Source organism: Ursus americanus, chromosome 28 (assembly GCF_024610735.1).
Source record: "Ursus americanus isolate L20-20 chromosome 28, mUrsAme1.1.p, whole genome shotgun sequence".
NCBI lineage: Eukaryota > Metazoa > Chordata > Mammalia > Carnivora > Ursidae > Ursus > Ursus americanus.
Window position 1 is genome coordinate 4,337,385 of NC_142154.1, and position 17,980 is coordinate 4,355,364.

Consider the following 17,980-nt stretch of genomic DNA (forward strand, 5'->3'; position numbering starts at 1 on the left):
CATCCACAACAGTCCCTGGCACACGGTGGGCATTTAAGAAATACTTCTGAATTCATGTTTACTCAACAGCTATTGAATCATTCGTTTAACCAGAAATCACACACACTAGTTTCTACATACACGTGTATTTGTGATACAGCACTTCCAGCTTCCGGAATGTTTTTATATATACTTTATTTCATGAAGGAACATAAAGGAAGGAAGGACTCTTACGAAAGCCTAAGCTCTAGGAACCACAAAAGAATCATGTGATCTATTCTTTTTCCTACATCCCCTTTATTAGAAACAAAGTTATGCTGGGATCCATTTACAATAATTGAATACAAACCTAGGAACTATAGCAAAGTCATAAATCAGATTTTGTCCTAAGCCCTACTATCCCTCCAGGTTTTCCCTGTACATCCTTCTTATCTTTCTCTCCAGACAGAGTGGTAACTTGGTCAAAGGGACACAGCTTAGACAAGTCAGGAGACACTAGTTCCTGGGTGGGAAGAGTCAAAATTAATCCAGCCATCTGTGGACCACTTACTACTCTATCCTTTAAGCCAAGCACAGAGCTAAGTACTAGGAGTGCAGAGAAGTGCCTAACCCCGTTCTCGAGGTGCAGGAGGGGAAAATGAACACAATGACAACATAATGTAGTTTTAATAGAGGAGGTGCCTATTATGTGCTAAGTACTCTGCTTCCAATCATATGTAAATCCAATTTAGTTCTTCCCCTATGAATAAGGTAAACTCATTAACTCCAGTTTATTGATGAAGAAACTGAAGCTCAGAGCAGTGTGGTTAAACAGTTGGTAAAGGACAACGATGAGAATAAGACCCAATTCAGCAGGACTGAATTCCTGTGGTCTTTTTATGCTCCACTGGGAAAGGCCTAAAATCACCTGACCCTAACCTATATTTAGTGGAAATAAGACCGAGAACCTGGAAAACAGCATTGACAAATCTTTGTTGGGCACCCATGGTATGCTAACTGGTTTCCTAGGCATTCGACACCCAATAGAGAACAAGACAGCATCTCTACCTAACAGGGGGAGATGTGATGGAGACTAACTGGGGTGCTATTTTAAATCAGCGTCCAGGAAGGCCTCTCTGAGGCAGCAATGTTGAGATGAGATCTGAATGGGAAGAAGGAGCCCCAGGCAGAGGGAACAGGGTTGCATGGGACCCATGATAGGAATGGGGAGCATTCGAGGAAAGGAAGGGGGAGAGGGCAGGAGATGAGGTCATGGTTAGACAGGGGCTGTAAGATGGAGAGCCTTCTAAGCCAGGACAAGAAACCTGAGTTTTATCCTAAAATTTCATCAAAGCCACTGAAGAGTTTTACACAAGAAAGTGATAGGATCTAATTTTTACTTTTTTAATTGATCCCTTTAAATAGATTCCCTTTATATTTTAAATGGATCCCCGCTGGGGAATGGACAGTGGGACAGTGACAGGAGAGGCAAGGAGACCAGTGAGGAAGCTTCCATAGCAGTCCAAGTGAGAGAGGATAGCCCTGTGGCCCAGCAGTTGCCATGGAGACGAGCGGATGGCTTTGGGGCATTTTGGACCCAGGGTGATCAGGACTTGCTGCTGGACAGGACATAATCAAATCTACTGGTTCCTACACCAGAGTTCTGATATCTGACTTACAGTTTTATTTACGTGTTGTATGGAAATGTGGGGTTCTGCAAGGCATCCTTGTAGAAGCTGGTGTGGGTCTGCTTGGCTCTTTCCAGATCCACCCACAAGATGGCACCAAGATCTACCCCGAGGCAAAGCTCCTAACGGCTCATCCAGGTCCTTCTCTGAGCAGGCCAAATTCCACATCCATTCCCAATGTCCACATCTCTTTTTTCTCTCCTTACCTTCTCCTAATTGTCCCTTCAGTCAATTCAAACAACACATATTTATAAGGAGACTGTTATATGTTTTCCCAACTGAATGCCAAAATAAAGTCACATGCTTGGGTGAAACTGTTCAGGTCCTTTTCCCCCTCAAACCCATAGTGTCGAGCAGAAAATGGTGTCTGGATTAAATGCACTATTTAAAACGTTTAACACAATGTCTGACTGGGAGCAAATGCCCGATAAAGTCTAAGGTATCTACAGAAAAGATTTTCCAAGAAGGTTTTGCTATAAAAACTACAACTTTATACACACGCACAATACACATTTTCTTTTTTACACATACACACTTTAAGGTATTTTGAAAACTATATTTTTCCAAGGAGCTATTTCTTTCAGAGCACAAAGGTAGTCGCTAATAAGAAACATTAACTTCATGATACCTTGTAATATCACCTGTAAAAAATAGGACCTAGTTCTTAAATATCATATTAATGTATTTGGTACAAAGGACAAATAAAGGTTTTCCTGAAACCCTGAAAGAAGACTGCCTCTAAAGGTGACAAGAAAATTGATCCACAAAAAATGAGAATAGACCATTGCAGGATAACCCAACCCTAAGCCTCTCTTTAAATGTGTCACTGAAATTTAAGAATCCTCAAATCGCAACTGCGACAATCTGAGGCATGACAGAACCAGAACCTCCCTCTCACCAGCCCCTCGAAAAAACAGGCAACTGATCACGAAGTCCTGTCCCGTCAGAATGAGGAGGGTCTGCAGGCTGCCAGGGGAGGGGGGCCAGAGGGTGAGAACTCAGTGCCATTTACTCAGCTCCCTCCAGGAAAGAACTGAATCCAGCAGGTACAGATGATCTGGATACTGAAAAGAACTATTTCTAGCTATAAACTAACAAATGAGCACCCTGCCTCTCTCTGGGAGAAGTCTATTCCAGGCAACTGCCCATGTTGAGGTCACACACGGCACCCTCGGACAGCAGGGAGCCTTGTTCAGGGGGTTCTCCTGCTGCCTGCCTGCCAACTGCCCGCTGCTAGCATCTTGACCGTGAACGCCAGCCCAGGCTTCACCGGGTTAGCTAATGAACCTCAATGATATCAAAAGGGACTACACGAAGAATGACAACTCGCACGATAGATAAATGATCCAGAATCGCCCACACAGTTCCCACAACCAGGAATCCTGAGATTGGATCAATGGGGGTTTAAACTCTGACCCTTCTCCCCTGAAAACCTGTGTGTCTTTAGGCAAGTTTCCTCACTTCGCTGAGTGTGGCCTAGAGAATACAGATTGTCGAGATTCGCTGCTCTGCAGGGCACCCGGCCTGTGGTTAAGGGCGCCGTACTGTGCAGCCATCATCACTCGTGGAAGGGGCAGCACAGCGTTCACAACGCCCCTGCTTTAGTTCTAGAGCAACAAGGAAATTCCTACCTGATGTGGAGGCTCCACGCATAGGTTTTGGCAAAAAGTGGGTTTCCAGACTGACTGCTGTTATTTGAGAGGGTCTGCCAGAGTCAAATGGCTCATCCCAACCCCCTTCCTGTGTTAAACCATCAGACCCTCGGAAAGCAGCCCACAACCTGAGGTCCTACTGTTGAAACCATCTCTTATGAGCCAGTCTTTTTTTTTTTTAAGATTTTATTTATTTATTTGACGGAGAGAGATAGCCAGCGAGAGAGGGAACACAGGCAGGGGGAATGGGAGAGGAAGAGCAGGCTCCCAGAGGAGGAGCCTGATGTGGGGCTCTATCCCAGAACGCCGGGATCACACCCTGAGCCAAAGGCAGGCGCTTAACGACTTACGAGGGCTGCCCAAGTATTCCCACTAACCTTCACTGTTTTTCATAAATAACACTGATTCCTTTAAAGCTTCTTTTTGGAATACTTTCATTACTAATTACGTCTAATTCTAAATTTCAAATAACCAGCTCTGAAAAATCAAGAAAGAAGTTGTTTCTTCTGTCCCAAGGAAAACTGAAGTTGGGTTTGAGAGGAGAAAGCCCAGGGTAGAAAGGGGAAGTACACAGCAGAGGTATGAACACCACCAACGGAGAGTATGAAGAAGCCCTGAGGCAGATGAGGCCTTGGAGCCAGAGATTAGGGACGGGGGCTGGAGCCCTGACCCCAAGCTTTGGACGACAACTGCTCCCCCTTCGCTGCAAGTAGCAGCAACAGCCCAGGCCAGAGAACTCCTCGCACGATGTATTCTCCCAGGGCCGCTGCTTCCCAAGGGTTTTAAGGCAAAATCTAGACCAGAAGTTATCTGGTATTTATACAGGAAAAATGTATATTTACATCCTCCATACTAAATACATTTTTAAGACTATTTTTTTTCAGAGCAGATTAAGGGTTATATCAAAACTAAAAAGCAGGTACAGAGACTTCCCTTATACCCCTTGCCCTCATACACGGACAGCCCTCCCAATCATCATCGCTCACCAGAACGGTACACTTTTTACCAAAGATGAACCCACAGAGACACATCATAATCATCCCAAATCCATATTTTACCTTAGGCTTCACTCTTGGCGCTGTACACGCTGTGGACTTAAACAAATGTATAAGGTTATGTATCCATCATTACAACATCATACGGAGTATTTTCGCTGCCCTAAAAATCCTCCGTGTTCTGTCTGATCATCTCTTCCCACCCCTGGTAATCACTTAACTTTTTATTGTCTCCACAGTTTTGCTTTTTTCCAGACTGTCCTATAGTTGGAATCCTCCAAGTACGGAGCCTTTTCATACTGGCTTCTTCCACTTAGTAAATGCATTTAAGGTTCCTCCACATCTTCCATGGCTTAATACTTAGTTCATTTCTCTTTGGTGCTGCGTAATATTCCACCGTCTGGCTGTATCTGTTTATCCATTCACCTACTAAAGGACATCTTGGCTTCTAAGTTTGGGAAATTATAAATGAAACTGCTATAACATCCTTCTGTAGGTTTTTGTGCAGATACAAGTTTTTCAACTGTTTTGGGTAAATACCAAAGAGGGAAATGGCTAGCTTGTCTGATACAGTATGTTTAGTTTTGTAAGAAATTACCAAAATGTCTTCCAAAGTGGTCATACCGTTTTGTATTCCCCCTGCACTTCAGGGGAGTTCCTATTGTTCCATCCTCACGAGCATGTGTTGTCAGTGCTCCAGATATTGGCCATCTAAATAGATAAGTAGTGGTATCTTGTTTTATTTTGCATTTCCTTGATGACATATGATGTGGAACATCTTTGCCATCTGTAGATCTTTTTTGGTGAGATAGCCATTGAAGTCTTTAGCCCTTTTTTTAAGATTTTATTTATTTATTTATTTGACAGAGAGGGAGAGAGCATAAGCAGGCGGAGCGGCACAGGAAGAGAGAGAGAAGCAGACTCCCCGCTGAGCAGGGAGTCCACCGTGGGGCTCGATCCCAGGACCCTGAGAACATGACCTGAGCCGAAGGTAGAGGCTCAACTGACTGAGCAACCCAGGCGCCTCTAGCCCATTTTCTAACAGGCTTGTTTTCTTATTTTTAATATGTATATTCTGAGCAACAGTCACTTATCAGATCTTTTGCAAATATTTTCTCCCAGTCTCTGGCTTATCTTTTAATGATCTTGATATTGTCTTTCACAGAGCAGATGATTTTAATTTTAATGAAGTTCATCTTCTCAATTTTTTTTTAAAGACTTTGAGAGAGACAGAGATAGTTAGAGCACGAGTGGGGAGGAGAGGGAGAAACAGACTCCCCGCTGAGCAGGGAGCCTGATGCGGGGCTTGATCCCAGGACCCTGGGATCATGACCCAAGCTGAAGGCAGATGCTAAACCGACTGAGCCATCCAGGCGCCCCTGTTTCTTTTATGGATATTATATCTGTTTGTTGGTGTTCTGTCTAAAAAGGCATCATGACACCCAAGGTCATCTAGGTTTTCTCCCGTTATTCTCTAGAAGTTTCACAGTTTTGCATTCTACTTTTAGGTCTACAATTCACTTTGAGCTGGTTTTTGTGAAGAGCGTTAAGGTCTGTAACTAAATTCATTATTTTGCATGTTTGACGACCAGTTGTTCCGGCACATGTTGAAGAGACTATCTTTGCTCCATTGTACTGCCTTTGCTTCTTTGCCAAAGATCAGGTGACTATATTTACATGGGCTCTCTCTTTCTGGGCTCTTTTCTATTCCATTGATCTATTTGTCTTTTACCAATACCCCAATGTCTCAATTACTGTAACTTTACAGTACATCTTGAAGTTGGGAACTGTCAGACATAAAGTTTTGTATGTCTCCTTTGAAACTATGCTGGCTATCCTGGGTCTTTTGCCTCTCCATGAAAGTTAGAATCAGTGTATCAATATTCATAAAGTAACTTGCTGGGATTCTGACTGGGATTGCCCTGAATCCATATATCAAGTTGGAAAGAACTGACATCTTCACAATATTGAGTCTTCATATCCACAAATACGGAATATCTCTCCATTTATTTAGTTCTTTGATGTCGTCCATCAGTTTTGTGGTTTTCTTCATATAGATTATGTACACACTTTATTAGATTAATGCTAATAAATATTTTGTTTTTTGGGGGGGGTACTAATGTAAATGATACTGTGTTTTTAAATCTTTTTTAAGTAGGCTCCATACTCCACATGGGGCTTGAACTCACAACCTTGAGATCAAGAGTCACATGCTCTGCTGACTGAGCCAGCCAGGCATTCCCAATATTGTGCTCTTAATTTCAAATTCTACTTGCTCATTATTCGTATATAGGAAAGCAAGGAGTTTTTTTTAAAAAAAGGTTTTATTTATTTGAGAAAGAGAGAGAAACAGAACTAGTGAGAGAGAACACAAGCAGGGAGGAGTGACAAGTAGGCTCCCGGGAGCCTGAAGCAGAGCTCGATCCCAGGACCCTGGGATCATGATCTGAGCCGAAGGCAGATGCTCAACTGACTGAGCCACCCAGGCACCCCAAGCAATGAGTTTTATATATTAACCTTGTATACTGCAACCTTGCTATAATCACTTATGAATTCTGTCAATTGTTAAGTTTCTCTGTCAATTATTTTAGATTTTCTACAAAAATGATGTCATCTGTAAACAAAAACAGTTTAAGGTCTTCCTTCCCAACTGTATACATCTTATTTCCTTTTCTTGTCTCATTGCATTAGCAGGAATTTCCAGAATGATGTTGAAAAGGAGTGCTAAGAGGGGACACATTACTGCCATACATCTAAACTTGGCAAGAAAGCTTCAAGTTTCTCATCATTAAGTATGATGTTAGCTGCAGGCTTTTTGTAGATATTCTTGACCAAGTTGAGGAAGTTCCCTTCTATTAGTTTACTGAGAGTTTTTATCATGAGTGGGTTTTGGATTCTGTCAAATGCTTTTTCTGCATTTACTGACATGATCATGTGATTTCTCTTTTTTAGGCTGTTGATGTGATAGACTACATTAACATATTTTCTAATGCTGAAACACCAGCCTTGCTTACCTGGCATAAAGCCCACTTGGTGTGGCATATAATTATTTTTCTTTTTAAATTTGGTTTACTAGTACCTTATTGGGAATTTTTACATCTATGTTCATGGGAGAGATTGGTCTGTAGTTTTCTTTTCTTGTAATGTCTTTATCTGGTTTTCGATTTAAGGTAATGCTGGCTTCACAGAATGAGGCAGGAGGTATTCCCTCTGCTTCTACCTTCTGAAAGACTGTAGAGTTAGTATTAATTTCTTCCTTAAATGTTTGGTAGAATTCACCGGTGAAGCCATATAGGCCCAGTACTTTGTTTTGGAAGATTATTAATTACTGGCTTAATTTCTTCAATAGATACAGGCCTATTGAGATCATCAAGTTCTTGTGTGAGTTTTGACAGTTTGTGTCTTTCAAGGAATTGGTCCATTTCATCTAGGTTATCAAATTTGTGGGCACAGAATTTTTTAAAATATTAACCTTTTAACTCCCATGGAATCTGTAATGAACTTCCTTCTTTCATTTCTGATATTAAGAATTTGTATCTGCTCTCTTTTTTAGCTAGCCTGGCTGGAGGCTTATCGATTTTATTGATCCATTCAAAGAACCAGCTTTTGGTTTAATTTTTCTGTATTGATTTCCTGTTTTCAATTTCACTAAATTCTGCTTTAATTCTTATTATTTCTTTTCTTCTGCTTACTTTGGATTAAATTTGCTCTTCTTCCCCCCCCCCCCCGAGTTTCCTAAGGTGGTAACTCAGATTACTAATTTTAGATCAATCTTTTTAAATTATGCATTCTAAGCACTGCTTTTGCTATATCTCACAAATCTCGGTAAGTTGTGTTTAATTTTCATTTACTTCAAAGTATTTTAAAATTTCTTTTGAAATTTCTTCTTTGTCCCATCTATTATTTAGAAGTGTGTTGTTTAATCTCCACATATTTGGGGATTTTCCAGTTATCTTTCTGTTATTGATTTCTAGTTTACTTCCACTGTGGTCTAAAAGCAGACATTGTATGATTTCTATTCTTTGAAATTTGTTAAAGTGTTATGACCCAGAATGTGGTCTTAGTGAATGTTCTATAGGAGCTTGAGGGGGGAAAATGTGTACTTTACTATTACATGAAGTAGTCTGTAGATGTCAATTATATCCTGTTGATTGGTAGTGTGAGTTCCATTATGTCCTATTGGCTTTCCACCTGCTGGATAGGTCCATTTCTGAAAGGTGCTGAGGTCCCCTACCATGATAGCAAACTCACCTATTTCTCCCTGCAGTTCTGTTGGGTTTTGTCTCATGCAGCTTGATGCTGTTGTTGGGTGCATACACATAAAGGATTGTTATGTCTTCTTTGAGAGCTGACCTCTTCATCATCATGTGGTGTCCTTCTGTATCCCTGATAACTTCCCTTGCTTTGAAGTCTACTCTGTCTGAAACTAATCTAGCTACACTCGTTTTAATTAGTGCTAGCACAGTACGCCTTTAACCATTTACTTTTAATGTAGATGTCTTTTTTTTTTTTAAGGTTTATTTTAGAGAGAGACAGAGAGAGTATGAGCATGCGTGGGCACAAGCAGGGGGGAGGGGCAGAGAGAGAGGGAGACAAGCAGACTCCTCGCTGACCATGGAGCTGACAGCAGCGCTGGATCCCAGGACCCTAAGATTGTGACCTGAGCCGATATCAAGAGTCCGACGCTTAACCAACCAGGCGCCCCATGTGTCTTTACATTTAAAGTGAGTTTCTTGTAGACAACATATTTTCTTTCTGATATTTACTGTGCAAATCTTGTCAAGCTCCTGGAGGCAAACATCACAATACTGTGGGCCCCCTCCTACCGCAGTCCCTCAGAACATTCTAATTCTCTCAGAGTTCTCTGCACTGAGCCTCCGGCAATGGCCGATGACAGTTCAGGCTTTCCTACGCCAGCACTCCTGAATGGCTTCTGCCCTGAGTCTCTGGTAAGCAGTGGGTCCCCGCATTCGCCTGGCTCTTCCATCTTGGGGGTACTGTGTCTTCCCTTATGGATTTAAGAGTTGTTGATTTTTCAGTCTCTTCAGCTTTTTACTTATCATTAGGACAGAGTGTTGATTTCCAAGCTCCTCATGAACAGAACTAGAAAATAGAAGTCTAATACATTTTTAACAAAATGATGTACAGGACGTCTCAAATTACAATCCAAATACACTTGTTAGAACAGCAAGTAGTCATAACTGCATAAGCATTTTGGAAAGCATGGAGGTCAAAGGGGATGCGCAGCTCCCAAAGCTGCTGGTGCAGAGATGGTGTCCCAGCACCACCCTCCATGGGGCCACTGCCTTCCTCTGGAAGTTACAGGAAGTCAGGCAAACTGTTCTTATTAGCACATTCAAAGCAACCACTTGTTCCCTCCCCTAGCCCCATAAAAAATAAGGATTTTTAATTTCCAAGTCTTTTGAGAAGGCAAAATTAATGCAACGCAGATTGGAACATCTAAGTCATAAATTTAACAAGCCAAAGTAATTTTGTTACATAAACTAACCCATTTATTATAGGCTAGCAATGTTTCAAACAGCGGAGCTTCCACTGGTCTTTCAACGCCTTCAGTCATCCGATGGCGGACTTCACTGTGACGGCAGAAGTGGTGTTACTGGTCCAGGCACCACCTGCTACCATTCGCAAGCAGGAAAAACAGTGCCAGATCCCCACCGCTCATCTTTTCATCTTGATTTTGCCACAGAAGTAGCAAGTGTACATGCTGGCTCATTTCAATCTTCTTCCCCATTTTCCTGAGGGAGGCACCATAACGGGTCCCCTATTTACCAACGATTCCACCCTTCTTGGTGTGTTTAGCCAAGTCACAGCAAAGTAGGTCTGAGCCCAGAGCAGAAGAGACGCACTGCATGTGCAACCATTTGTCAATAACCACAACATCTGGCGATTGGAAAGTGATGTTTTAAGCATTTTACATCCTAACAAGCTAGAATGTTATTTACATATAGGGCTTTAGTAAATTTCAGTTATGCTTTAGGAAACAGGTTCAGGGTTTTGAGTTGACTTACAGTAAACTGTAAAATTTTTCCATTTAAAAAAGTAATGGCTCCTAGTTGAAATTTTCACTAGAGCATGTGATGTTCAGGAACCGATTACTGAGTTTAAACCAAAAATGCCTATACCTGCACACCCTATAACCCAGAAGTGAGAATTTGGGGTCTATTAACAAAGATCTGTAAGGGGTTATGCGTAGTAGCAGAGCTGCAGGCAATATGAGTATATCTAACTGGGGCACAGTAATATGATGAATCTTTAAAAAAAAAAAAAGATTTTATTTATTTATTTAAGCATGCAAGAGAGAGCACAAGCAAAGGGAGGGGGAGAGGCAAGCAGGCTCTGCACTGAGCACGAGACCCCAACACGGGGCTTGATCCCAGGACCCTTGGGATCATGACCTGAGCCAAGGCAGATGCTTAACCCACTGAGCCACCCAGGCACCCCAGCAATATGATGAATCTTAAACACTGATGCTAAGTGAAAAAAGAAACATAATGAGATCTGTAATACAATACCACCTACAAAAATTAAAAATATATAAGCACGTAACAACAATACATATTTTACAACACACACAAATGAAATAACATACACATTAAACACATTAGAATGATCATGATTATTTGGCAGGGAAGGAAAGGGAGTGGAGAATGAGATGCAGATCACTAAACCACACAAAAAAAAGAGGAACCTCGGGAGGTAGGCAAGGATTTCTTAAACATAAAAAGGAAAAGACTGAAAATTAGATTTTAAAATTAAGAACTCCTGTTCATCAAAAGACCCTAGTAAGGAATGAAAAGGTCAGCCAGAGAATGGGAGAAGGTATTTGCAAAACATATGACCAACAAAGGATTCACACCCATGATATATAAATGCCTGAAGATCAAGTAGAAATAAGGAGACAACCCAACCAGAGGGAGCCTTGCACACCAGGCGATGCTAATACGCTAAAAACTGAGCAGGATAATTTAACCCTCTGAGTCAGAATTCAACTAGGAAAAGAAAGCAGCTTATCAGTGATCGTTAAATTCCAGCAATTTTATAAGAATGCATGTAAGCAGAAAATTTGAACCAATATTTTAAATTTTATAAAACATATAAACAAATGTCACTGGCTAAAGTCTCTTCTACTTTAAGAGAGTTCTTGAGAGAAAATGGAAAAAGCAGCATCTGCATCTACAATTTGTGTATCTACAAGGGGGAAATGAGTTACTTATGCAACTACTACACAGTAGAAAGCTTTGTTTCCATAGAGATTATGACACAACTGATTTAGGCCTTAAATTAGAATATTCCGATTTGAATTGAGAAATGATCTTTTTGTCTAAATGAATAGTGTATTCAGTGCGAATAAAAGCTCCGCACATCTGCTGATATCATTTCCTCTTTACTTCAGTAATAATTAATCATGAGAATACATCCACACAAATCCTAAAAGGAATTCATACCCCCCAAAATTTCACAAGTGCCTGTAAATATAGAGGGAATGACATATTTCTACAGGATGTACAAAAATACTGACCATAAAGAACCTAAAATATTTCAAAGTATCTTTCTGCTCACTTCACAACTATTACACTTAACCGTTGTCTTGTATTAACTGAACAAGACAAAAGTCAGTTCTGTCTACCTTGTCACTATCTGAATTCAACAGATAAACTATATACTCCGGGGGGTGAGAGGAGTGAGGAATGCACGAAATTGCTAATTCAAGGTCACAAAAACATCAGAATGTTTGGTTTTAAAAGGAGTTGGAATGTATGATGCATAAATAGAGTACATGTGAAATCCTTCAGGGGATCCACATTGCCCTAGATAGAGCCTGGACTCAGATATGGCATTCAAGGCTTCTGTAGTGTTTGAAGCCTGAGCTTCCACTGCCCGAAAGACTTAGCACCTCCCGGAGAGCCCACGTCCCTCACCAGCGTGCCATGGCCATGTGACTCACTGAGCCCAGCACAGTCCTGCTTTCTTCCTCTTCTCCCCTAATTCTTCCTCATCTTTCAAAACTCAAACGTGCTACGCCTGTTGCCCCAACCTCCGTCCGGATGAAGGGCCAAGCCTATGTGTTCCCAAGTTATCCTGGGCTTATCACAGTGGAATTTCTTTCCCTTACTTCCCCTGCCAGGCTGAGTTCTACTCACTTTCATAAAACTGGAACCTAAACAAATACAGTGCTTGGTAACTGCTGAATAATTACTTAATAATTGAAATGCCCAACATTTCCTCATGTTTTGATAATAAATGTTCCTAAAGGAAATATCTAAGAAGAAAGGATAAACAATCCCAGGTGATAGAATAAAATGAAGAATGACTAGGTTTCCTGATTGGCTTCTATTATAAATCATTCTGTTCTTTTTCTAATTCACTGTGCAATCTCTCCAACCCAATGGATATTCTAACTCATTCTCAAAGGTCTCCACAGAAACAATACAATCTTTAATTTTGTTACAGTTGAGCAGATCCTCAATTAACCAAATATTCAAAGTTCTGTTTGATTAGATTCTTGCTTTGTTGCTTCTCTGGGCATTTTAGTCCCCCATATCAACTGCTATTTTTTTTTTCTTTCCTTTTAGATTTTATTTATTTATTTGACAGAGAGAGAGAAAGCCAGAGAGAGAGAGGGAACACAAGCAGGGGGAGTAGGAGAGGAAGAAGCAGGCTCCCAGCAGAGGAGCCCAATGCGGGGCTCGATCCCACAACGCCGGGATCACGCCCTGAGCCGAAGGCAGACGCTTAACGACTGAGCCACCCAGGCGCCCCTCAACTGCTATTTTCGACCACATTTTCTTTAGCTATCATAGAAAGTGCCTGACCTCCTTTTGAAAAAAATTGTTTTCCATTTAAATTATAACATATAATGAGAAGTGAAAAACAGTATTGGTTTTGAGCATACATAACTGAATCTGAAAATAAAGGATTATGCACAAAAAACAGGAAGCGAGCCTTCTAGTTCAACCAAAGGCACAATTTTCATATAAAAATGTCAGGCTATGACCATGTGATTTTGTAGAAAAAAATCTGTAAGACCAATAACAAAAGCAAAAAAAATGTAGAGATTAATAATAAATTTTGGATATCTATATACACTTAAAATGTCTTTACATATCAAGCTAAAGGAAACCTGAATGTTATCATGCCGATTTAATAGTGTAAAAAAATTTGCCCAATAAAAAGAATTATTAGAAATGGGGAAAGTATCAAATATACACGATAGTGATAAGGGATAAATCTAAAACATGAAATTATAATTACCCTCAGAAAATGAAATGAGGGCAGGCCACTTCTGCAAGTGGCTGGTTTCACTTACTACATGTTAATTTCCCCTAAACAGTTTCCAGTACACAGCTGGCTCTGTGACTGGGGACACACAGACTCCCAGCACTCTAAAAACCCAAGAGAAGGACAGTGTGGGACAGGTCCACAGGGCTGAATCTACCAAATCTACCAAATCATACACGGCCTGAAGACAGACTACTAGCAGGAGAGAACAAGAAGCCTGAATATGTGGTTTTGCACTTATGACCTCTTAACTCTGATTAGCTCTACTTACTCTAAGTTAGGGCAATCACTTGGGGGTATCTTAACTGTGGTGGGTCTAAGACAGGGCTCCATCAGGAATCACTGAAGAACTTCCCGGCACAACCCACTCCCAGCGATTTATGTGCTTGGGGACGTTTGACTCAGAAAAAAAAAAAAAAAAGAGCTTGGTAGTGAATGACAGTGCATGAAATAAATCTGGGCAAGGTTTTACCTCCATTGTCCTGCTGTACACTTAAGATTCTGATATTCTAGTAAGCCAACGGTTTGCTTCTGTAATGGTTAGGCTGAGGATGCAGGGCTCTTCTTCTTGCAGGGTAACCAAAAAAGTGATTTCCCACTTTAAACCTGTTTAATGGAAATAGTACTTCCTCCACTCTTTAAACGGAGACAAGTCTGGTAAATTTTCTGCCCTCTCTTTCTTAACACGAAGTCCCAGAGTTGTATTTTGTTAGTTTCCTGAGGCTGCCATAGCAAATTACCACAACCTACTGCTTAAAACACACTGGAAGTTATTTTCTCACAGTTCAGGAGACCAGAGGTCCAAAATAAAGGTGGAGGCAGGCTTGGTTCATTCTGGAGGCTCTGGGGGAGAAAGCAGCTGTTTCACACCTCGCTCCTAGTTTCTGGTGGTTGCCAGAAACCCCCAGCAGTCCTTGGCTCGTAGCTGCATCACTCCAAACTCTGCCTCTGTCCTCAACATGGACTTCTTATAAGGATGCCAGTCATTGGATTAGGGCCGAGCCTAACCCAGTATGATCTTATCCTAACTGATTCCATCTGCAAAGACTCTGTTTCCAAATAAGGTCACATTCTGAGGTTCCAGTGCACATTAATTTTGGAAGGACACTATTCAACCCGGTACACTCATTAAGTCACACATATGGCCTCAATTCAATCTTTAAAAATGATTAATCCACTTCATATACATAAAGATCAAATTGGGCAAAACTATAGTAATTCTTTGGGGGGGGGTAAGGGGTGAGACAGAACACAAGGAGGCCTTATAGGGTCCTGGAATGTTCTATTTCTTGATATGTGTGCTAGTTACATTTACAAAAATTCAAGTTGTACACTTAGGATTTCTGCATTAACTTTCAAAAAGCGTTTACTTTAAAAAGAAAGCAATCTGTCCAATATCTTAACAGCAGTTCAGTTTTCATTTGAAGAAGACTTCTCTCCACCAACAGGGCCTGCTGCAGGGCAGCATGCTTTTGGGGAAGGGGGGTGGCTTCCTCTTTCTCCCTCCCTTCCTCCTGCACTTGCAAGCTGCTGTTTGAGGCAGGGAGCATAGGACAAGGCCAAAGAGAAGTTCTCACTTGCCTGGTACCATTAGATGGTCTCTCACTCTTGGAGCCTGATGGATTTTTAAAGCTTTTTCTCTTTTGGGGCATTTTCGTGGTTTCTTTGGAGTTTCTCCTTTTGTGTCCCCCACCCCCTGCCACTGCAACTGCTTCAGATGGGCAGTGTCTCTCTTTCAGCTGGTTTTTCCCAATCCTCCCTCAACTTCTTCCCCAGTATAGACGGCACAGCCTTTAGTGCAGGGGTCCCCGCAGCCTGGTCAGCTAACATCTTAGGCAGGAACCTTGATGACCCTACATCAACATTCTACCTAGATCCAGCATCTGCCCAAAGCCAAGTTGTGCTCACAGCGCTGCTTTCTGAGTACTCATGTATTGTTTAGTGGGAGGGAAGGTTGATATGTTCATGTTCAAGCCCACTGTACTTCTGGGTGAAGTGGCTCTGCCTGAATGACACGAGTGCTTTGTCCTCTAATGTCAGGGGTGCTTCCTGTCAAAGCGTCCCTGTTACTAACAGGCACCTTGAAGAAAGCATCCTCATTCACTGCTCCGACGCGTGGCAAGAGCAGGAATCTCTGAATGGATGCAGAATGAAGAGCCAATGGGAAGCCAGAGGAAGAAAAGGATTGCTGTTAAAAGCAGAGGAATTTGGGTGGCTGCCAAGGCGAACCAGGAGGTAGACCACGAGGAAGGCAACAGACCTTCCTCTCTTCTTTCACGTTGGCAGGGCTGATATGCCTGCTGCATTGCACATGTGTTGTTCAAGCCGGCCCCGTCAATCAGTGCTGTAAACTCTAGTACTAAGTGGCCTCCTAGGCCTGCTGTCGGTGTTGTGAGTTTTCAACCTCGGACAGTCAAACTGAAGATCTGGGAGGGTGCTATTAAAGACTGCCAAATGCCGTCTAAACTAGAATCCTCAAGTATACTACAGTTACGCGGATGTGCGCACGCAAACACACACACACAGTTTTCATGAAACCACAGATTAAATAATAAATGAGGCTTTGGTTCTGCCGGTGAAACAAAGAACGCCGTTACACACACATTAAAGGACCAAGTATTATAACACTTCAGGATGACGGCCTGTTTATATTTCAGGAGCTTCCAAAAACAAGATATCATATTTTCCTGGTCCCCAGTAACAGCTTTTTTTTTTTTTTTTAAAGATTTTATTTATCCATTTAGAAAGAAAGAGTGAGAGAGCACATGTGAGCAGGGGGAGGGGCAGAGGGAGAAGGAAACAATCTCTAGCCAATTCTGCACTGAGCGTGGAGCCCCACATGGGGCTTGATCCCACAACCCCAAGTCCATGACTGAAGCTGAAACCAAGAGTTAGATGCTCAACCAGCTGAGTCACCTGGCACCCCGGCCCAGTGACAGTTCTTAAGAACTTCACCAAAACCTCCGATATAATATTCAAGTTAAATGAACGAAGCAAAAGAAAAAGCTACAAAGTAATTTATTAGCTTGGGATTTTTAATTTCTTCAAAAGAATGACACCAATCACCTTAAACCAAACACTTCACTGTAGCTGGCTAAGTGGAAACAAGCCTGTATAAAGTGAATACCCAGAAGTGAGGTGGTATTCCTGTGTCCTCAACGCCTCTGGAATATTAAGTTTGAGTTGCCTCTTCTGTTAAAGGGACTGTATCAGTGGAGGAAGTGGCTTGACTTCCTGATGACCAAGCTGTGGGGTGCCATCCTGTGACCTCCAATTCCCATTTATATCCATTGATACAACAGATATGGACCTTAGTTCTATCAATTATTTTTGTTTCTCTTTTGAAAGACTGTTTTCCTTTGGTGTGTGTATTTTGATATTTAAGATGGTTTATATTTTTATCTAGTGGTTACTTTCATTAATATTTGTAAACCTTATCTCTTGAGGCATTATCTACTTAATCCCCTATACGAAATGATGGAATTAAGATATTTTCTTCTCCTGCACATCCCTCCACTACCCTTTAGCCCATTATATCCTCTTTTCCTGTCTAGCTTTGTACTCTTAAATATACCTACACCTCTATTAGCTATCTGTTAGTTCTAAATGATGCTCTTTGAACCCTAGCTATTAAAGACAAGAGAAGAACATTCTTACTTTACCACCCATCTTCTTTCCCTTTCTCCTCCCAAATTTGGCTCGTTAGATAATTTTCCACTGTCAGGTTATATAACCTTTACATTCTGTTCTATTGCAGTACTCTTTAGATTTGTTTTAATAACCTACAATTAAACCGATTCTGTGCTCATAACCATTCTTTTGCTGTAGTTTCTCTAGCGTTCTTTTGGGGGACTGAAGTTTGTCTTAGACTAGACTCCTCAAGAAGGGTTCATGGGAATAATCTTCTCAGTATCTTACATTAAAAAACTTTTTTTGAAAAAAAGAATTTCACTGATTATAAAATCCTTGAGTCCCACTTACTCTTCTGAAGGATTCTGTCAGTGTTCTCCTGTGTTGACTGATGATAGGAAGCAGTGACAATTTCCCTTCTCACAAGTGAGCTGATCTTTTGGCCTGGCTGCCCAAATAAGTCTTTACATCTGCAGCCCCAAACTTCACATTTCTGGGGCACCTGGGTGGCTCAATCTGCGGCCAACTCCTGATTTAGGCTCAGGTCATGATCTCAGGGTCCTGGGATCAAGTGCCTGGTCAGGCTCCACGCTCAGTAGGGAGTCTGCTTGAGTTGCTCTCTCTCCCTCTCCTTCTGCCCCTCCCCCCACGCCTGTACACACACACACACACACACACACACACACACACACACTCTAAAATAAATAGATCTTCTAAAAATCAACTACCAAAAAAAACCTTCACATTTCTGTTTCCT

The 17,980-nt window shown here is 41.6% G+C and overlaps 1 protein-coding gene and 1 pseudogene across 2 annotated transcripts in view; both read right to left on the reverse strand.

Annotated features, from left to right (window-relative positions):
• The window catches only part of PDE8A (phosphodiesterase 8A), a 155,956-nt gene that overhangs the window by 87,560 nt on the left and 50,416 nt on the right, over positions 1-17,980 (reverse strand). The window lies entirely within an intron of this gene.
• Positions 1,134-14,008, reverse strand: LOC148107542 (large ribosomal subunit protein eL43 pseudogene; annotated as a pseudogene).